This window comes from Mus caroli, unplaced genomic scaffold (genome assembly GCF_978045245.1).
Source record: "Mus caroli unplaced genomic scaffold, Mus_caroli_1 scaffold_4, whole genome shotgun sequence".
Lineage (NCBI taxonomy): Eukaryota > Metazoa > Chordata > Mammalia > Rodentia > Muridae > Mus > Mus caroli.
Window position 1 is genome coordinate 110,721,560 of NW_028227259.1, and position 23,444 is coordinate 110,745,003.

Sequence of the window (23,444 nt, forward strand, 5' to 3'; positions counted from 1 at the left end):
GAGGATCCCAGACATTGAAACTAGAAGCTGTAACATTGAAGTTGCCTTGGAAACTCCAACATGTTCTAGATGCCAGTGCCATGGGTTATCTGCTGAGGAAAGCTGCTAACAGGGAGTTGAACCAACAATCAACAAAGATGAAAAAAAGAAGTTGGAGATCTGAAGACTGCTTTGACATTAGATATGGAAATGCAGAGTTTGGAGTTTGCCTAGCTGGTTTCCTGTCTTGCTTTAGGAATTACAGTTAAGTAATTGGATAAATCTCAGAAGAGACTTTGAACTTTGGACTTTTAACATTGTTGAGACTGCTATAGACTATGGGGACTTTAAATTTCAAACTAAATGTATTTTGAATTATGCTATGGTTAGATATGGCCCCCATAGACACATTTTTGAACAAGCCTATGAGGGCCAGGGAGTGGAATGTGATGGTTTGTATATGCTTGGGCCAGGGAGTGGCACTATTAGGAGGTATGGCCTTGTTGGACTAGGTGCGTCACTGTGGGTGTGGGCTTTAAGACCCTCATCCTAGCTGCCTGGAAGTCAGTATTCTCCTAGCAGCCTTCAGATGAAGATGTAGAACTCTCAGCTCATCCTGCACCATGCCTGCCTGGATGCTACCATGTTCCCACCTTGATGATAATGGACTGAACCTCTGAATGTGTAAGTCAGCCCCAATTAAGTGTCATTCTTTAAAAGACTTGCCTTGGTCATGGTGTCTCTTCACAGCAGTAAAACCCTAACTAAGAAAGCCACAGAGGCAGGCGAGCCCTCAACAAGGCTTTAATACAGGAAATGGGAAATGGTTGGACTAGCTCTGAACTGAAACTCTGTCACAAAGATAAAATGACAGGCAGCTATCCAGTAAAAAAAAAAAAAAAAAAAAAAAAAAAAAAAAAAGTCTTATGCATTTAAAATACTAACATTTGGGCTGGTGAGATGGCTCAGTGGGTAAGAGCACCCGACTGCTCTTCCGAAGGTCCAGAGTTCAAATCCCAGCAACCACATGGTGGCTCACAACCATCCATAACGAGATCTGATTCCCTCTTCTGGAGTATCTGAAGACAGCTACAGTATACTTACATATATTAAAAATAAAAATATTAAAAAAAATAAAATAAAATACTAACATTTATCAAACTAAAAGTCTCCAACAGGACAGACATTAGAATAATGTCCTGAAGTGTGACACTGAGGACTGTCCTCAGGATGCGATGGAAAAGAATGAAGAGACTTTAAAACACAACAGAGGGGAAAGCTGGCAGACAGGACCACAAGTTCCATGTCTTTTCAAAAACCAGTGAAATATATACAAAAGCTGATGGCATATTAAGACCTCAAAGAAAACTTCACCAAATTTAAAATATCTAACATATCATCCAAAATTAGAAAGTGACAGGGGTGGGGGACGCGGGAGGTGGGTGGGGTGCTGCTCAGCAGTGCCATGCTTGCTTTGACTACCCAAAGACAAGAAAGGAATCTTCTTGGTAATTTAAAAGAAAGAAAGAAAAAACCTCTGGAATACCAAATTCTAAAAAACTATATTAAAGCAAGATTGTAACTAAATAAAGGGTAGGAGGAAATCAGAAAGGAATCCCAAGGAAATACCAAGAAAGAGAACAGAAAGGAGAGCCGGTGGTCACCCGAGGAGAGAGGATGTGAGTGGTTCCTGTACAGAGGGAGTGGTCGCAGTGCAGAGCCCGTGGTCGCCCATGCAGAGCCTATGGAGAGCTGGTTGTTGCCCGTGCAGAGCAGGTGGTTGCTCGTGGGGAGGAGTGCAGGTGATTGCCCATAGAGAGCTGTGCTGAAATGAACAGTATCTATGTAGCAAGCAAAGCTCTCAGTGTCTTCTCAGAGCTCCACAGACCAGACAAGTTCATTCCCAGGTCCATGTAGAGAGGCTCTGTGGCTCAGGACAAATTGCTTGCTGGGCTAAGAATAGAAAATTAATCTTTACCTTTTATTACTTATTAAAATAAAAGATGTTTCTTACACTAACAATGTAAAATGTAAAATGAAATCATGTAAAATTTAAGTATATATAATTTAGGAGTAATAGCATAGAATGTATTTTCTGACATAAAACCTAAGGCTACAATATAAGACTGGTGAATCTGAATAAATTAAAATATACAACTTCTGAATGTGGAAAATTAAATAAAATTAAAATTTTAATTGAAATTAAGTAAAAATTAAAAATTAAAAAATTAAAACCAGCCAGGTAGTGGTGGTGCACGCCTTTAATCCCAGCACTTGGGAGGCAGTGGCAGGCGGATTTCTGAGTTTGAGGCCAGCCTGGTCTACAAAGTGAGTTCCAGGACAGCCAGGGCTACACAGAGAAACCCTGTCTCAGACTCCCACCCCCCAAAAAAATTAAAACCAAAGTACAGACTAAAAAGCTATATACAACAGAAACAGTTAGTGTCTTTAATATTGTAAAAGTTCACATGACTCGATGCCAATAAATAAAAATAAATTACCAGCAGAACATTCAGGGAACACTTCAAATTAAAGTGGCAATGATATCCTTTTTTTCCATGGTAAAAAAAAAAAAATGGCACTTATGTTGCTGTTAGGACTGAAAATTGTCATTTTACAAGTAAACTGAAAAATTTACACACATGTGGTTTGCTTAGTTTAGTTTTAACTGCAGGAGAGGGTGCAGTGTGTATGATGAACATGAGTAAGTGTGGCCATGGAGACCAGATAGGACATCAGCTCCACTGGAGCTCGAGTTACAGGAGGTTGTGAGCCACCTAATGTGAGTGTTGGGAACCCAACTTGGGTCCTCTGCAAGAACAGTACATGTTCTTAACCACTGACCCACCTCTCCACCCTCCAGCTCCTACATATTTTTTACATTTTTTTTTTTAGAATTTCATATATGTGTACTAGGTTAGCTTCATTTGCACCCTACTTTACCTCCTCCAATTCTTCCTGTGTCCCTCATTCCCTCAGAATTCATGGCCTCTTTTCCTGTGTGTTTGCGCGCGCGCGCATGTGTGCGTGTGTGTGTGTTCTGCATGCAGTCAAAACACAGTTTACACAGTATAAGCACACACATGTATGTATAAATTCTACTTGCAGGGTTTATTTAGTGTTTATATGGCTGGCCACTTGGGATCAGATGATCTACCCCGTGCCTGGAGAACACTCTCTTCCCCTCTAACCTGCATTTACTCCCTCATGTAGGAATGGAGCCTTGAAGACTTCCGCCATCTGCTTTGTATTGTCAACTGATACTGTCATTGTTCAGGTCTTGATTAGGCAATGACTTTGTGAGGAATTCATGAATACAGCTTCCCTGTTTTTTAGAAGATACTATGTTGCAGCAGGCCTCCTAGTCCTCTGACTCTCACAGTGTTTCTACTCTGGGCACACTCTTCCATGATGATCCCTGAAGTTTCAGTAAAGGGCTTGTGTTGAACATGTATTAGAGGAGGCCCAGCACCCTGCAGTCAGCTGATCTCTGCTGTTTGAGCAGCTGTGGATTTCTGTGATGGTCTCTGCTTCTGGGTGGAGAGCTGAGAGCTGCAGTTAGTCTTTTAAGTGACAGTACTACATTCTAGGAAGTTGTCACAGACAGATGACTTAAAATGTGCAAAAGAGGGTTATATAAGGATCTTCTCACAGTAATGTTAAAGAGACAATGGCAGTGGTCGCAGTGCACAGCAGCAATTCACTGAATGTGTTACAAAGGAACGACGAAGAAAACAGATTGCAATGTGGCCGATGATAAAGAAACATCAAAACATATTAGCTTGTATGTAGACATATGCTGGTAATGAGAATAAAAGACTAGGTGGTGCTGGATTATTATCCAGTGTGTGTATTGTTCCTTCCTATGAATATATCAGTCATCTAGCACATAATAATATTTTCATAAATATGGTGTGTATGAACTTTGAAGTGCAATCATTTATCTATATAATCACACCAAAAATTAACTGTAAATGCAAACTCTACAGTTTAAACTAAACCATAAGGTCTAATGTCAATGTATACAATAAGCTTTGTATGTCATACTAATTAATAAAATACATAGAATATGGACTAGGGAGATAGCACAGTAGATAAAGACATTGCTATACATAAGGGCCCAAGTTCATCTCCAGTACCCACATAAAAAAGCCAGTGCACAGTGTATATGGGTGCAAGCTTGCAATCTTAGTCAGGGGAGCTAGAGACAAGTGGATCCTTAGGACACACTGAGAAGCCAGCCTTGGCTAACTCCTAGTCAAGGAGGGACCCTGTCTGAAAAACACGCTGGATGGCAACTGAGGGGGACTGCCACTGGAGGCTGTCCTCTAGCTCCACACACATACAATTACACACATGTGCCCCTACATACATGAGTATCTTAGTAACTGTTGTGTTGTGTGGAGACAACCTGAGCAAGACAACAGTTATAAAAGAAAGCCTTTAGTTGAGGACTGGTTTACAGTTTCAGAGACTTAGTCCTCCATTATCATCACAACAGGGAGTATGGCAGTAGGCAGGGTGCTAGAGAGTAGCTAAGAGCTACATCCTGACCCACAAGAAGAGAAGGAGAGAGACATGCTCAGCCTGGTGTGGGCTTCTGAAACCGCAAAGCTGGCTCCCAATGGCATACTTCCTCTGACAAGGCCACACCTCCTAGTCCTTCTCAAACAGTGCCACTCCCTGGTGACTGAGCATTCAAATATGTGACCCTATGGAGACCATGCTTATTCAAACTACCACACATGATCATTCACATACATACATAACACACACACATACACACTGGCTAGATAGATTATATAGCATAGAGATGATTGAGATACCTACAGAAATAATGGGAAAATGGAAACTTTACAATAAAATGATCACTGATTTTACATTTTCTTCTTTTCATGGTTTCTATAATCACTGGCAATGAATACTTCATACTGGGAGAGAAAAAACAAGCTTCATGCTCTGAAATCACAGCACTTTAAATTACATTTTAGAAGAATATCTAGCTTATGAAAAGTAGTCACAGAACATAATAATATAAAACAAGGAGTTGTGTACACTATAATACACAAAATTACCACAACTAAACATGCAGGGGCTTGAAGACCACACAGTCATAGTAATCTATAATTTGATTTTACTCAGTGGTTCATAAAATTATTTTATCTCCTTGTAATATTCTCCATTTTCCAGATATTATACTTTTGGTAGGAGAAAAAAGCATCTTCTGTGACCAGGAGAAAGCACGACAGGAAAGGAACGGAGAAGATGTTTCTGCTCCTAAAAACTGGGAAATGGATGGATGGGCTGAAGGTCAGGCCACAGCCCTTAGCAGATTGTCTTACACTGCAGGAATTCATTCTCATCTTAAACTCATCTCTCCCTCGAGGACACACTTTCTGCAACTGTTCATGCTCTGCTCTGAACATTATTAAAATATTAATGCATTCTTCTCTTTGTAGGTCTCTCACATTGCCCACCTTCTATGAGTCATGAATCTATACTTCTCCAGTCTCTGAAAGATCAGGAAGTTTGCACAAGGTGACGGGTACCCCACTTGTCTGTGGAGAGGCCAGGGTGCAGGAGTCAGGACTTTCTGAGCAGGGTTTTCAGATCCATGGGATAAATTCTGAATGTCTCTGCTTCACAGCTTCCAAATCTGAGTCAAGGATATCGTTGACCATTTGGTTGGGGACCCTGCTCTAAAAAGCTTCCAAGGCCTCCTGCCTCTTTCAGAGAGAACTGAACCATGACTTGTACATCAGGGTGGCCCTCAAGAGGGGCACCTAAGGGATGCTTAAAGGCTACTTTGTCTTTAATTACGGCCCTGTGTGGCTGATGAGGTTAGGCCTCCAAAACCTGCAGAACCAGGGCAGCCTATCTTTGGCTGTCACTCACTCTCCTTACTCACCTGTAATGTACCTTAGAATCCAGCAAAGCTCCCTCAACCCCAGGGCTACATGCTACATCAGAAATGCTAGCCATTCACACCTCTGCAAGTCATACGTACATTTCATTCAGGAGACATTCTGCCAAGGTTCCTCCCTGGTCCAAACCAGAAAACAAAACAGACTTCAACATTCTGTCAGAGCCTAAGCGGCACAGTGTTGAATAACCCACAGTAGGGTTCTAAAACACACCAGAACAGCTTTTCAAGAGGAACGTTTCCATGAACTATTCATGAAACAGCTTTGCTGTTTTGGGGGAGAAAAAAAAAAGTCTTCAAGTCTAGCATTTGAAATTTAATCCAACGCAGAACTCTTTAAACATCAAATCTAACATCTCGAGCACAGTAAACACCAAGTCCAGAAAGCATCATTAGCCTAAGTTAAGAGTGAAGTCTTTGCTGCTCTTTTCTCTCATCATGAGAGAGACTGCTCAGGGGAGACGTTAGAGAGTCCACATGCCACGTGAACCTCATAAATATACGACTCTCACTGCCTTTAAGTATCAATCACATGAAGGAAATGAATTCCCTGGCAACATTCTTTTTACTTTGCCAAAAAACCTCTCTCAACTAACCCGCTCATCTTAAGAAGCAATGAATTCAAATTAACTCCTCTACAATTTGGTGGGCTGTTTACATCTCCGGGTGCGTAACTGTCCATTTTAATCTCCTTCCAGAAGGAAAACCGGAAGCACCTGAGGTCTTTCGGCTTCCAGGCCCACAATCATGTTGCAAGAAGAAAATCACCAATGCCCTAAATGCAAGGCTCCCCTGAGAGCTTCCAACTCCACCGTGAATCCCACTGTACTCAAAACGCCGACCTTCATGTTTTAGAATTTGAGGGTGCTGAGACAAATCTCTCTTGGTGTTTAAGGAAAGTATATTCACTTCAGAGGAAACCACCACTTCTTGCTAGAAAGACAAAACAGTATATTGGCAGGGATGGAGATGCAGAAACACTCTAATTGATGGCTTTCTAAAGGCAGTGGAATGCTGAGTGGTACTACACCCCATGTCATAAGTGTCAAATTATCTGTTCACTATGTGGACTCAGATTTTTGGGTCTCAACCCATCTTCAAAAGAAGCATTTGATTAATCAAGTTAATGAGGACAGTATTCAAATGATACTTTTTTTCCGGCCAATACAAGAAAACTACAAGATCCAGCTCTTGTGACAAGAGAAGGCATAGTATCAATTTGAACGAGGTTAGGATGGAAGACATAGTATCAGTTTCAACTAGATTAGGATGCCTAGTTTAAATCTCACAGTGATGGAGCACATGAATCAGAAGGAAGGGTTACTTAACACTAATTGCCTAGTGTCTGGACATAAAAAAAGCCATCAGCAAACACAGGGATCTATTTAGGAACTCTCTAAAAAGCTGCTAGTTTGAGCTAATTTAAGTTTGGTATGTTTCAAGAACAATGTGACCAGATATTCAGTTTCAAATTATATACCCATGTGGTGAGAACAGCACTTAAAACAGAAAGAGGCCATGCACCCTCTTCTTTTGGAGGTCTAGGAAACTCACTTGAGTGGCCCAGTGTAAGCATCTGATAGTAAGTGCTCTGAGATGGGAACAGGAAACTCTAGCCTAACCCACAGGCCAAATGCTATAGTCCACTTGTATACAGATAAATGGTGTACTGATTATGAGACCCAGCTGTAGTCACTGAGAGAGCATGGTAAGCAAATAGAGACCCATGGAACAGAACAGCATCCTAGAAAGAAATCTTTGTGTCTGTAGCCAGCCCATTCTCAATGATGACACACAAAACAAAACAAACAAAAAACAGACAGACACACAGACAAAAATTTTGGAAAAGGACAGTATCTCCAGTAGAGGGAGATGAGACATCTGCTTGCAAAGTATTGCTTTTGAAGCAGGACTCCTATCTCTCATCATATACAAAGTTCAACTCAAAATGAATCAAACTCCAAATATAAGATTCCCAAGTAGACATTTCTAGGGGAAAACACTTCAAGATAAATATAGTGACCATGTACAAAGTATGCACAGTCTAGTACTCATGTATACAGTCCATTATACATTCTAGAATGATACGGGATGTCAACAGGTGCATTTAACGACTAAATTTCACCAACTTTCAAGGAAATACAAATCGAAACCACCACGAAAGCCAGGTAAGGTGATAAAGCCTGGGCTAACAGCAAGCAGAAGGCAAGCCTGGGCTAACGGCAAGCTCAAGGCAAGCCTGGGCTAACAGCAAGCTCAAGGCAAGCCTGGGCTAACAGCAAGCTCAAGGCAAGCCTGGGCTAACAGCGAGACCCAGCCTGACACACACACACAGAACTGATGTGGTGGTTCATCCTGAAGCTCTTGGTACTTAGGAGGCTGAAGCAGGATGATTGTCTAAATCTGAAACCTCAAGAGCAGCCTAGGGAAAATGTAAAATCATGTCTGAAAAATGAAAACAACAAAAAACAATGAAAAAATCATCAACCATTAGAACTCAGTCAGAATTATCAAAAATGCAAAAACAAACAAACAAACAAACAAAAACCCCAGTGGCAAAGGCCACTTCCATGTGAAGGAAAGAGAGTTCACACATTGAATTCTACCTGAAAGGCTACTGTCTTAATTAGCATATTTGTGGCCATGATAAAACACAGTGACCAAAAGGAACTTGTGGAGGAAAGGGTGTGTTTTGCTCACACTTCCAGGTTCACAGTCCATCCATGAGAAACCTAGGGCAGGAACTCGAGCAGGTCAGGAACCTGGAGGCAGGAACTGATGCAGAGGCCATGGGGCTTGGAGGGATACCAGCTTGCTTTCTTACACAATGCAGGACCACATGCATAGGAATGGCACAGCACAATGAACTACACACACACACACACACACACACACACACATACACACACACACTGTCACAGACTTGCCTACAAGCCTGTCATATGGAGGTACTTTCTTAATTAAGGCACCCTCTTCCCAGATATGTCTAAATTTGTGTCAGGTTAACAGCAACCAGCACTCCTCCCAAATAAAACCTCTGAAACTAGTATTTTATTAGTAAGCAAAGAGTCTGTGAGTCAAATCACCCTCTGTGTACTCAACATGAAGTCCATAAAGGAAAATGGGAAGAATTTCGTGTGTGAGAGAATCGGAAGAGCGCAGCGTCAGGTGATGGCGGCTGTCACAGCAGCACCCTGGTCATTATTTGAGGAAATTTCTTTGCGTGTGTATATTTTGTTCTTGTTGCAGAGAATTGCTTCACACAGATAAGCGGTTGCAAATAGTAAGGGGTGCCCTGGAGTTAAAAAGATCATTGGAGTTTTATTCCAAGAAATTGCCTGACTTAACCTGGCACCCCAAGCTAACACATCACTGATCTCCGTGGCTGTAAAAATCAGTTCCTAACACTTTTGTTTATTACCATTTTTCGAACAGATTTTTTTTAATTTAAAGGAAAATTTAGCGTACAACAAGAGTTAATTACATGCAAAGTACATACAAACTGTCTGTCAAGTGTTCCCTCAAGTTTTAGAAAAATCTTTCCCCTACAAATCTCAAACCTGTGCTCTTTCTAAGAAAGTCCATATGCCCTGATAACTCCCACTTCCAGCACAACGGCTGGCTCAAATCAGCCTAATCTTGGTTCCTTCCTGATCATGTTTCTCTAGATGTCAGCACACAGAGGTTTCGTCTCCTCTTTGATGATGGAGTGAGGAGAGCAGAGGCCCAGACGTGGACAGGGAAGATTCTGGTGGTCCTGAAGGGTGTGTAGCCAAATGACTGGGACAAACCACCAAGAACAGAGTGGGAAGCTGGTGAGAGCTCAGTGGACCCAAGCCCATGCTCCTGATCATCGTCCACAGCCAAGCGCATAGAGCATCCCTGAGGGCAGGTTATCAAAGCCAAGGACTTCTATCCTTCCTGTCTCACACAGTATAAACCAAAAAGGGCGAGTAAACACAAAACCATAAAAATATAACTGCAAATCCGTGGGTGAAAGTATAGAAGAATGCAAGACAGTGGATCTTGGCAAGGGTGTGACAGAATCAACATTGACATCTCTTGTTTTAGTGACTTAGCAATGGCAACACCATTGTCTGAGATGGAATCAAGAAGGGTCCAAGCTTATACGAGAAGATAATGACTTCGGCTCCGTCTTGTTCAGCTCTGAAGGTCTACAAGATATCTATATATCCAATAGGCAGATGCAAATGGCTGCTTTGTATCCACAGATTTAATGAAGATCACAAGGATATTTGTAGAAACGTAAATTATGGCACTGGGAAGAAAGATCAGCAGTTAAGGGCTCATTGCTCTTCTGGGGGACCTGGGTTTGCTTCTTAGCAGCCACAGAGGGTGACTTTGAAACTGCCTGTAGCTCTTCTAGCTTCCTCAAGTACCTGCACACATGTCTCACACACACCCCAGACTCACTCATACACGCACTCACTCTCACACTCACATACACAACTCACACACTCAGACACATACTAACACAAACTCACACTAAGATATATATTCACACACTCATACACACTAACACACACTCATATACAACTCACACACATACTCACACTAACATACTCACACATTCACACACACTCACACACAGAGACTCACTCACACACACACAGACTCACACACACATTCACTCTCACACACACACATTCACTCTCACACACACACACTCATACACACTAACACACTCACACACAGAACTCACACACTAACACACATACACTAACATACTCACGCATTCACACACACTCACACTCAAGAGACTCACTCACACACACACGCACACAGAGGGTAGGAGAGACAGAGAAAAAGAAACAGAGATTAATAAAAAATAAAAGTTTTATAAAAAAAATCTAAACTATATCCCTTTACACCTGTTGAATATCAATATTTACATTGGCTTTCAGGCAATCTAGTGAGGATGCCCAGGGATTTTGAATTTAGACGATATGATCAAGCCAGATGAGGGCAATACTAGAAGTTCTGGTCTCCATTCTCAATGTATTTAGGACACCTAGAATTTAAATGTAAATAACAGTAGAATGGTATCAAGATTCTACTATGACTGGCAGTTTGTAAGTAATTGGGCTCTGATTCTGAGGGGAAAGGCAATTCCTTATTCTCTCTGGAGGCGCAGAAACCCATGGTCTACTTTCTTCACACAGCAGAAGGAATTACAAATCATATGCTCTTGAACATACACTCTCTCCTCTGTTTTTATTACATTTTAAATAAGACTTTAAAAATGCTAACTTATCAGAAATACACCAGAGAAAACAGCAGCAGCGTGGCTGTAACCCCCACTAATGAGGCACTAATGCATAATTACTGTAATACACGCACTTCTCTCCACAGACGGGTATTTATAAACACTGAAACAGTCTAGTCTGCAGTGGAGCCTTGTGCACAGATTGTTTTTCTCTTGTGGTTTGTCCCTTCTTCTTATTGTGGTAATATTTAATGAATTTCTCAGGCTCTGCTCTTTCTCTGGAAATACTGAATGAACCTGTGCACAAAGAGTGTGCCTCCTTCTCTGGATGTAGAGATGCTGCACCAGGACCCGGGTGAGAGAGTCCGGCCACCTCCATTTCACACTCAGAGTTAGGCTTAGTGACTAAAAGCAAACACTGCTCTTACAAAGAACCAGAATTTGGTTCTCAGCCCCCCGCCCCCCAGGATGGCTCGGGACAGCCTGTAATTCCAGCTCCTGAGACTCAACTGCTGTCTTCTGTCCTTGCATGCTCAGATCCACACACATGCACACAAGCACGCACACACACGCAATTCAAAATAAATCTTTAAATATTCACAATTGAATGAGAATACATGTTAGAACCTTCTGGTTGACAGGAGTAAGTCCATAGACAGGCAAGTTATTACACACACACACACACACACACACACACACACAGAGAGAGAGAGAGAGAGAGAGAGAGAGAGAGAGAGAGATTCCACACACAGAGAGGAGAGAGGGAGAGAGAGAGGAAAGAGAAAGAGAGGAGAGAGATAGGCAGGCCCACATGCACACATACAACTTGTGATCTCACCTTGAGACTTTACTTAAGTGAGATGTTTCCAAACTCCGTCTTGTGTCAGTGAAGTTCACTGCTTCTTCAGCAGCAGTGGCAGTGCCCTCCACCGCCTCCACTCTTCCTGCTGCCCACCTGGTTGACGCAAGGCAGCCCAGGATCATCTCTTGTGGAAACAAATTTTAAGGACCTTAATTATTCCTAATCTTGTCAGCTTTGTCAAAATCCCTTGACTAGATGCTAGTCACAAGTTCTGCCTTTGTCCATGGACACAAATGGGGGGGTGGGATCACATGATGGAGGTCCTTGCTCTGAGTGAATCTGCATAATGTATCAAGTTCCAAGAAATCTAGAAGAACACAGCAGGAAAAAAAAAAGTGGGAAACACAAATGGCCAGAACTGGACCATGCAACAACTACCCCTAAGCATACACAAAGATGCTCAGTTCCATTTGTACTAAGAAAAATGTCCATTAAAGAGACAACTCCAGACAGGCAGTGGTGGCACATGCTTTAATCCCAGCACTTGGGAGGCAGAGGCAGTCGAATTTCTGAGTTCGAGGCCAGCCTGGTCTACAGAGTGAGTTCCAGGACAGCCAGGGCTACACAGAGAAACTCTGCCTCGAAGGAAGAAAAGGAAAGGAAAGGAAAGGAAAGGAAAGGAAAGGAAAGCCTGTTGGCTATAGTCTAGAACCCCAGTGTCAGCTTGGGAGCTAAGAGTCCTCCTCACCATTGTTAACAAAAGCACAAACTTGTTTAATTCTTATGAAAAATTAATAGCAACATCTACAAATTCATGTGCCCATCATCCCAGCAATCCTACACTGGAAAGCTGGTCAGCATGTATGTGAGATTACAGGGAGGTCAGCAACCCGTGTAAGAACAAAAGACTGGATGCCAATGTGCAGTGGAGGTGTGGTACATCAACCGCATTCACAAACTGCCTTTACAGGCTGGTTTTGTGTGTCAACTTGACACAAGCTGGAGTTATCATAGAGAAAGGAGCCTGCCTTGAGGACATGTCTGCATGAGATCCAGCTGTAAGGCATTTTCTCGATTAGTGATCAAGGGTGGGAAGGTCCATTGTGGGTAGTGCCATCCCTGGGCTGGTAGTCCTGGCTTCTATAAGAAAGCAGGCTGAGCAAGCCAGGGGAAGCAAGCCAGTAAGAAACATCCCTCCATGGCCTCTGCATCAGTTCCTGCTTCCTGACCGAATAGAAGCCCTAAGACACTCTGCCAGTGTCACTGAAAACAAGAATGAGAAAGCATTACAAATGCCACCATGGGCAAACATAAGTATGTGTGACTATAACTATAATAACTGGTTTTGTAGAAAGAATAGAAGACTAAGAATGCAATTTATGTGTTTATATATAGATAGAAAATTCTGGAGTATATGAATGTTTAGTATCTAGAAAGCATATATGCCCATAAATATATGACTAGTATACAATTGATAGATGACAGGCAGTAATGTAATATAATATTTTAAGGTACTATGGTAACTCAGCTATATCCCTTATAGATATTAGCTATACTGATATATTATGCTATATGTGTAGGTGATAGAACGATGGGCAAGACGATAAACAAGCGGGCATGATGGTACACACCTTTAATCCCAGCACTCAGGAGACAAAAGTAGGAGGATCTCTGTGAGTTTGAGGCAAGTCTGGTCTACAAAAGGAGTTCCCAGATACTCAGAGCTCTGTTACACAGAGAAACCCTGTCTCGGAAAACAAACAAAAAAACAACAAAAAAGAAAGTCAGACAGACAGACAGATAAATAGATAAGTGTAGTTATTATATACGGGCTCTATCATGACAGAGTGAGAGTAGAAAGTGTTTCTCGCCATTAACTCCTAGTGTGTAAAACAGTTGATTTTCTTCGGAAGGATTTTACAGTTGTGATTGTTTTCAGGTGCTCTGCAATCATCTAAGCTGACTTAAGAAAATATGGCAACTTGAACCTGTGTATTTATCTCTCCCTCTTCTACATTACTACCGAGATGAAGGGGACATTAGAAGCTATAAGCCCACAAGGGCAAAAGGAAGAGAACAGCAGCCAACAATCAGTAAGAGAGAGAGCTGGCTAGCTCAGTTGAACGCAAACAAATGTCCTTGATTTCACAAAGTGGAAAGCCTGAGATTGTAGAGGAGAAAAAAAAATCAACAAAAACCAACTCTATTCACAACACCAGAAACCCAGGAAGGCAAAGTCATTCGCCCCATTACCATCAAGCTAATGGTCTTACAAAGCTTTGCTGGTTCGGCCATTGTCCCAACAGATGGGACAAAGCTAGACAAAGCAACGTCAGTTAGAACAACAGGAAACATGAGGACCTGAGGTTAGTCCCCACACCCTCATAAAAGTAAGATCTCCATGTCTGTCGTTCCAGTGTTTCGGAGGTGGACCCAGGAGGATCCCTGGCTGACTGCTCAGCCAGCATAGCCAAGTCAGCAAGCTCTAGGTGAAAGGAGAGACTTTATGTCAGGAAACAATTAAAAATAAGCAGACGGGGGAGGACTAAGGAAGACAACCAACCTTGATTTCAGACACACCCATGAGCAGACACCCACGTGCAGTTGCTGAGGAAATGAACTCGGAGGATGGAAGGCCTTTGTGCTCATGGTTTTGGTCCCCGGTTGTTTCAGGAGTGTGATGATGCAGTACTTATATGGAAGCCTGTGGGTGCAGTGGAACCAGGGAAGCAGGAGAGGAAGGGGTGGGGTCCTAAGATCTGCACATAGGCCTGCCCTTTATGACTCTATTTCTTTCCATTAGACTCCACCTCTGGTTCGTTTCGCAGCTCCCAATCGTGCCATAAGTTGGCAATCACACCTTTAGTTCAGGATCTTTGAGGATCACTGCAGATCAAAACTGTAAAAACCAGTTTGTATTCTAAATTGAGTGTAACTCTTCCAAACCCAAATTTTTTTTCCTTAAAAATAATGTATCTTACCAGGTTATAGTGGTCCATGACATCAATCTCAGCACTCAGAGGCAGAGGTAGGCAGATCTCTGAGTTCAAGGACAGCCAAAGCTACACAGAGAAACCCTGTCTCGAAAAACATTAATTAATTCACTTATTAGTTAATTATTGACTTATTAATTCATTAATTAAATGACCTTGAGCAGTATCCTTTCATTTTAATCTTTGTCAATACAGCCTGCTATGCTAGCCCTTATAGACAACTTCCACAATAATGTTTTTTACATAGTGACTTAAAGATTGAATCATTCAGATTGCCAGGAAAGCTCCTCTCAGAGCCACCACCAATGGAACGTGACACATGTGAGAGTACCAGTCAGTTACAGCTAGTGACAATAAGGTATACATCACTAAAGAACAGTAGAGAGTCCCTCACTGCCAGTCCCTTAAAGCTCACAACAATGTGTGCCACACAGGAGAAACTCCTGCCTACATAGCCCCAGAAAGGCTAGATGTGGAGGCAAATGCTTACTAGATCAGTGAATGGACTTGAAAGAGGAAATTCAAGGTTGGGGTTATGGCTCAGTTTGCAAAACAGTACTTGGTACACAAGCACTAAGGGTTAGAGTTTGGATCCCCAGCACCCACACGTATGCCCAGCAATCATGGCAGAACACTAGTGAACCCAGCATGCAGGGAATGGAGGCAGAGCAGATCCCCAGCAAGCCGACTAGCTGGACTGGAGAGTCAGCAAGGTCTGGATTGAAGAGAGAGACCTTGTCTCGATGAATAAGGTCAAGGGTGAGCAGGGAAGACACCCACCACCAGCCTCTGGCCTCCATATGCACCCGCATGTATGTGCATGCAGGCAAACGCACATGTGTATGTGCACACACGCCATATGAATACATGGATCAGAAGGAGATCTAGTGAGAGAATTCAAACTGTGTAGAGCTTTTGCACAGAGCACAGAATGTTCAAACCTCAGCTCATTTCCCACTGCCTAAATGTCCTGTCCTGCAGAATCAGGCAGTTACCTTGACAGTTTCTTTTGTACACAGATTGTATTTACCTGAATTATTAATGCTTCTTTGTTTGTGCCGTATCTTAATTTCCCCCCTTTCGTTCACCTGTCGCGAGTGTTTTGAATCACGTTTTAGGAGCTAGCGAACAATATGTTTCTTTTAGGAAACTGGATGGTGTCACCGGTGGGGATTTTTTTGTGTGTGTGTGTGCTGCTAAGAGATTACTCTGTTTTCTCGGTTTTGAAAAAGTGAACATGTCTTGTTTTCATAAACTGTCAGTCAACAAAACTTTAAACTGTATCGAATGGATAAAAGATAGGCTTTAAAGTATGGATTGTATGTCAGATAAGAAAAAAAAAAACATAATACATGGAGACTCCAGGGGGCAAGGAATTCTCAATAAGAAATAAGTGCCTGCAGGAGAATTCCTCGGGCTGACAGAAATAAACAGCAATTAGTAATACTCACGAGACTGTTATTTTGGTCATACAGAAAGAACTTTTTTTTTAAACTATCACCCTTTATAGAACAAAATGGCCATGCCCAAAGCCTGTTCTATTTATCTGGGTTCTGTCAAAGCAAAAGTTGTGAATAGAAATAGTCAAAGATGGGAAATCAAGAATGGTAATGCTCAACTATAATTTCAACACTCTGAAGGCCAAGAAGGGAAATTTGTAAGTTCAAAACCAGCTGAGCTGCAGAGAGGGTGAGGGGGTGACCTCAGCACTAGTCCAAAGCCCCTGTGTGATCCCCAAAACCATTCTCAGGGGTAGGGACTATAGCAAGACAAATTCTTCAGCCCTAAGAGTGAATGAAAGGGGAATTAGCACTCTTAGATCTTTTTTGAAGTGCGATTGTAGGGGGCTGGAGAGGTGGTTCAACCGTTAAGAGCAGTGGCTGCTCTTTCAGAGGACTTGCTTCGATTCCCCCCATCCACGAGGTGGCTCACACCATCTGTAACTTCAGTGCTAGAGGATCCTCTTCTGGCCTCTGTGGGCACCAGGCACCCAAGTGATGCAAAAACAATCATATAGGAAAAAAACACCCATACACATAAAATAGTCTGAATGCACTTGAGGGCTTTCTTCTTTGCATCATTTTACAATAAGCTGAACTGAATTACTGAAGAGCAGAGAGTATGTCCAGGTTTCTGCAAAGGAGACGTGAAACTCCAGAAGAGCCATGCTTTAGAAGAGCAGTTCCTGCTGAACCAGCAGAGATCAGCTGAGATGTTAAAACAAAACAAATGTACAAACACCACACAGGCTCATTGGGAATTAAAAAAAAAATCCTCCATCTTTGATTTCCTTTAGAAAGATAAAATGAAAGGGACAGCAATACCTATTTTAAGCCCTGTAAATTCACAATGGGGCTTTAGAATAAAGAGGGAGAACTTTTGAACTAACAAAGGTCCATCGCTGTACACATCTTTTCTCACAAGTACCTTGTAAAGGAAATGATGCTGGCTAGGGGGACCAGCTGGCTTTGCCACACCTTCAGGAATAAACAGCGAATTTCAGAATGCATCAATCCAGCCAAATGGACCATCATTGACTTCTCTTGCACATACAGCTGTTTTCAGTCCAACGTGTTGAGAAAGCATCGGCTCACTGCTCACATCTGAGTGTCTCTTTGTACTATCCCAAAGCCCAAAGTCGACAAATCTCATTAAATTGATTAAAGTGGTCCCAGGGACTACCTAGGCTTTCACACTGGCCTTAGATGAAAGACCAAGGAAGCCTCCTTCTGAGGGCGCTTCAGTCTGAGATGGGGAAGTTATTTGGATGAGGTCTTGAGTTTTGTGAATTTTTTTTGATGGATTGATTTTTATATTTTTCTGTAGTTTTCAAAGAGGTCAACAAATACACAAAGGCTCTTCCATCAGAAACAGAGAAGTGGCTTTTATTACAAATGATCTCTAATTACGCCTTTGTTCTAAAAAGGTAGCAATGACAGCTTACAAAGCTAGCAATACGTCCTGAAGAGGCATGTTCCAGGCTCTGGAAAAGGGCACCTGGGTAAGTAAGCACCAGTAATGTCCCTGAATTGAACAGAATGGAAGTGGCCTCAATTGAGCTGAAAATCTAAAGGAAGAAGCGAGAGCTCTGAAAAGCAAATGTCAGGTCTGCGAACTGATGATAACCCCAGGACAGAATCAAAGGAGTTTAGTAGAACAGGACACTGAGTGCTTATCTCCTCTCTGTGTATGCATATAGGCGCATGATTGTGTGGGTGGATATGGGTGTGTGTGAGGTGCATGTGTGTCCATGTGCATGTGTGCTTGTTCATGTGTGGGCATATGTGTGCATGTGCATGTATGCCCATGTGGGGGTGTGTGCATGTGCATATGTGTGCCCGTGTGCATGTGTGCCATGTGCATGTGCATCCATATGCATGAGTGTGCATGTGCATGCATGGCATATGTGTGCATGGCATGTGTGTGCATGGCATATGTGTGCATGTGCATGTGGGTACATGGCATGTGTGTGCATGTTCATATGTGTGCCCGTGTGCCGTGTGCATGTGTGCATGTGTGTCCATGTGCATGAGTGTGTGTGTGCATGCATGGCATGTGTGTACATGGCATGTGTGTGCATGGCATGTGTGTACATGTGCATGTGCATGTGTGTGCATGGCATGTGTGTGCATGGCATGTGGGTGCATGTGTGTGGAGCTCTAAGGTCACTTTTTAGCACCATTGCTTGGTAGCCATACATGGTATGTTTTTAAGACTTTATTTCTATTATTTTTAATTGTTTATGAGAGTAGGGGTGCACGGGTGCTCTGGTGCCTGCAGACTGCAGAAGCTTGAGTCATCAGAGCCCCTCGAGTTAAAGGTACAGGTTAGCCATCTCCTCATTCAATTGTCTGTTTTCTACCATAGGAGGAAAGGGTATTGAGCAGTAGCTACAAGGGGTTGAGCTCCCTGGGGTTTTTTTGTCTGTTTTGTTTGGTTTGATTTTGTTTCACTGGCTTCACAAATCACAGGACTCAGAGAAAAGGACAGTTGCTCAACCTAAAAGGTTCTTACCCCTAAAAACGAGGAAGCAGGACGGAGGCTGCAGGCAGTCGTAGAACACTTGCCTAGCATACAATAGGGCCCAGGTTCAATCCCCAACACTAAAAAACAAAACAAAAAAAAATTAAAAAGCAATAAAAATTAGCTAATTAAATATCTACATCTTTGCGCTATTTAAAAAAATAAAAAGGAGTCAAGAGAAAGCTTAAGTATTTAGCATATCCAACACTAGAACTACACCATACACGGAACTCGTTTTAATAACTAATGTCATCTATGTGAGATCTTTCCCTCAGGTTCAAAGAGTAAGTTTACAAATGGCATATGGTATTATCTGATATGCAAGGTATTATTCTAAAACACCTAGATTTCTGCTATGGTCCGATCATTTTCTTTCTGTGGACTCTAAGTAACTCTCAGAATGGTATTAGTTATCTTCACCTATAAAATAAGAGACGTCAACAGGATATCTGTGTTTCTAAGTACGCTCTCAGTAAAACCAAAGTGAGTTCCTGCTTGCCCAGACCCATTCCACTTGGCCACAAAAAGGACTTTTATCTTCTCTCCTAGACGCATGGCTCTATAGACTGAAGCTCAGTTCTTCACCCAGTCCTCCAGGACCAAGAGTTTGGAACACACTAACTCCTCCTTGCTGTTGTGAATCCCACAAGACCAAGTCCCATTGGCACCTGTCTGTAAATGGGCACAGAACTTGACCATTTTGAGATCACTTGTTACCTGTTGTGGTTTTCTTATAGATTAGAAGGTGTTGTGCATATTCTGGTTTAATAAAATGGTCATCTTATCACTTCTTAACGCCACTAGAGGCTTAGATCATAATTCTGTCTAACCCCTCCCCGCTCCTTTATACTCCTGTACATTGTAGTTATGAAGTGATTGAAGACTTGAAAAGACATTACTATTTCTGCTCTAGACAATGGATATTCATTTATATTTACCCGTATTTTTATTATCCTTTACTTTTTTTTTTACATTTATCTATGCCCACGTAGGGTGGGAACATGGCACAGTGTATGTGGAGCTCAGAGAGCAGATAGCATTAAAGTCAGTGCTCTCCATCTCCCACGTGGGCCCTGGGACTCCCACTCAGATTTGGCAACCCATTGAGCCATTTGGCCAGCCCCAGTCGCTGAAGATTCAGGGAGAAAAATGGTGTTAACTATAACTGTTCACAGCTCCAACTTTCTTTCTAGTGAGCCCTTCTCACGTCAGTGCCAGGCCCTGGGAAGCCAACCAAAATTGGCTCTAGGCTTCTCTCTGAACAACAGCATCAGATAAAAAGGCTCCATTCCCTAGAATGATCTAGAGTAAAACAAGCTGTGCTTGCTGTTGTATCTAAGTCTGTGCAGTTTTATGGTTTGACTTCATTAAGATTTTAGGCATAAAGCTATATGCCTCTGTAGAGGAAAAATCATGTTCCCACTGACCCTTGGCCTCTTTTCTCTGAATATGAAAAAGAACTTCACAAAAGTAATGACCACATGAGTTCCAGCAGCTCCCAGCCATGGGAAAGAACAATGTTTCTTCAACCAGGCCATTAGTAATCACTCATACTGACCCAGTATTTTCTCCCCACCAAAGTATCAATTTGTTTTAGTTTGTCCCCTCACTCTGTCTCTCTCTCCCTCTCTCCCCGTGTATCTCTGTCTCTGTCTCTCTTCTTCTCTCCATGTCTTTCTGTCTCTGTCTCTCCACCCTGTGTCTGTCTATATGTTTCTGTCTCTGTCTTCCTCTCCCTCCCCCTCCCCACCCCCTGCTCCTCCATACCCCTTCCCCTTCCTCTCTCTGCTAGCTCCTACAATCCCTCAAGACAAGATTTCCTAAAAGTGCCAGCTTAAAAAGCTGTGTCTTTGCTACCTAGCCCTATCACTGAAATACATATTCCCCGTAGATCCCTTGACCCAGGTAGCATGTGGTTTCGTTTCATTTGGTTTGCCTAAGTAAACCAAAATTAAAAAGAATTAGTCATTACAAACACTGCACTAGACTGAAAGGTTAATAATTAACTAGGGCTCTGGAAAATACTTGAAACAACCTAACTCCCTAAAACCAGAAGGCGAACTTGTGAATCCGAAGTACACTCTGTCTCTGACCACACCTCCATCCGTTAAGACTATTTATTTTCTTAGACACAAGAAGAGGTTCTTTTCCCGGCAGAATTCTTAGCTCCACATTATCAAATAGTTTTCAACACCAGTCGAAGCCATAACACTCATAGTAATTTAAGCTTTATACAAACCCCACTTAAGATTTTATACAAATCTCCCTTCGCATTTACTCACTAACCTGATGAGCTTGCGACTGGTTTCGGAAGTCAGACCTCCCCCCACCCCACTCCCCATCCCTCACCCCCGAGAATCTGTAGTGACTAGTGTCGTCAGCACCTCGATAATCAAACTTGAGCATTTTGTCTCCAGATTTTTGTAGGGTGTGCTAACCAAATAAAACGCGGCTCCTTCTCGACTCAGATATGGCCTATAATCTGCTCAGCCATCAAGCCAAATCCAACGCATAGTGGAGTTTTCTTTAACATATTACAGTGGAGAATGGAATCCACCTCTAGGTGGCGCTGTGCCGGTGTCTTCTCCCTTAAGAGTTAATCCAGTGGGGCGGGTCAGGGGCCTGGCTAGGGGGCCACCCTAGGGTGCGAGTTCACCTTGTGACTTTTCCCTCCCAGGATTCCAGGTCCCTTGCTAGGCCTGGCAGCCCTCAGCAGACGCAGCTGTGTCTGCCTGGCTTTCTGAGTCTTCACTACTCCTTCAGTTGCTGGTCAGGGCCTGAGCAGCCTCGGAATTCCCAAGTACTCCAGGCTCCATTGCTCTCCAATTTCTCCAAAACTCCTCTGCCACCATGCAGCTGCCCGGGGACTGACCTCCAAGGCTGCCATCCCAAACCGCCTGGCGTTTTCTTTCCTTCTGCTTTCTCCTCCTCCAAGCGTCAAGGTTTACAGTTTGCTTGCCTTGGGTTTTCCTTTTGAACTCACAGAACCTGTCCTTGAGCTTCCATTTGAGTCCTTTCTGGAAATCTTTTACTAATGGAACTAGGAAATCCACGGCCCTCAATTTTCCTGGGATCACACAGTGAGTGGCTCTACCAGGGTGCCCCAGGATTTCTAGTAACACTGTTTTCCTGCCTTTTCTTTAGTCAGAGGAGAAAACAAACCCAGACCTGTACCCTAGATGGCTCCGTGCCCACAAAAAGGTAATTTATTTGTTTTTGTTTGTTAGACCCAGCCTCGATATGTAGCACAGGTTGGCTTCAAACTCTCTATCCAGCCTGGAGCTTAAAGATTTACACCACAGCAGGCCTTACACTGAGAATTTAATTATTATTTTTTTATTTTGTTAAATAGCTTGAAAAGAAGCTATCATTACAAGGGGGCGGGGGAAATGTTCTAAAATTTAAAATTAATGATAATTAATTTGGATCCTGGCAAATTTTTGAAACAACCTAACTCACTGACAGGGTATAAAAGTCAAGAAACTGCACTTTTAAAATCCACGCACCCTGCTTCTCTCCAAATAGGGTATACAGCCGTAAGTGCAGCAGGCGTCCGGCCTGCAGCCTGTATCACGCATGCGCACTTATTTGACACGCCAGCTCTGTAACTGCTCAAGGAAAGAAAGTTTTTTTTTTTCTGACTCTCACCAGTGTGTTGTGCAGTGTTGAACTTGATTCCAGCCCAGGCCCAGCGGGCAAACAGCAGACACCTGTGTAATTGAGACCAAGCAGTGAGTGTGAACTTAACAGCACTCCCTCCTCAGGTCCCCTTACTCGCTTTCTCCTCTGTATGATGAGGCCTGCCTGTTTTCTCTGAGGACAGCTGAACTTACTTTGGGGGTAGGGGGAGGATGGCACATGGCGGCGGGGGCGGGGGGGAAGGGAGGAGGTATGGGATGGGGGATGTCAACATCAAAAGTAAACATTCCTTCTAGTTTACTCACTAAAGTGTGTAAGTTTTCTAAGAAGTTAGTCATTCCACACCTGAGACCAACGGAGACCCACAGCGCTTAGATCTCACAATCAGACCTGAGTAGCCGTCTTGTTGAGGAAGCCATAGGACCTATTGCTTATCCGTAAAGTTAAATTGGTATTCCTATCCTTTAGGTTTTCGGTGGAGATTAAATTAGATGGTGTGTAGCATAGCGCTTCCTATACAAACACAGTACTGGGGGGGGAAATGATTTCTTACGTATCCCCAAAATGGCTACGAGTGTTTCTGACTCTGAAGCAGAGACACGGTCAATTGTTTCTAGAATCACCAGCATTTGTTCAAAGTTATTGAATAAAAGAGGCAGGAGGTGGGCTGGTGAGATGGCTCAGTGGGTAAGAGCACCCGACTGCTCTTCCGAAGGTCCAGAGTTCAAATCCCAGCAGCCACATGGTGGCTCATAACCATCTGCAACGAGATCTGGCGCCCTCTTCTGAAGTGTCTGAAGACAGCTACAGTGTACTTACATATAATAAATAAAATCTTTTAAAAAAAATAAAATAAAA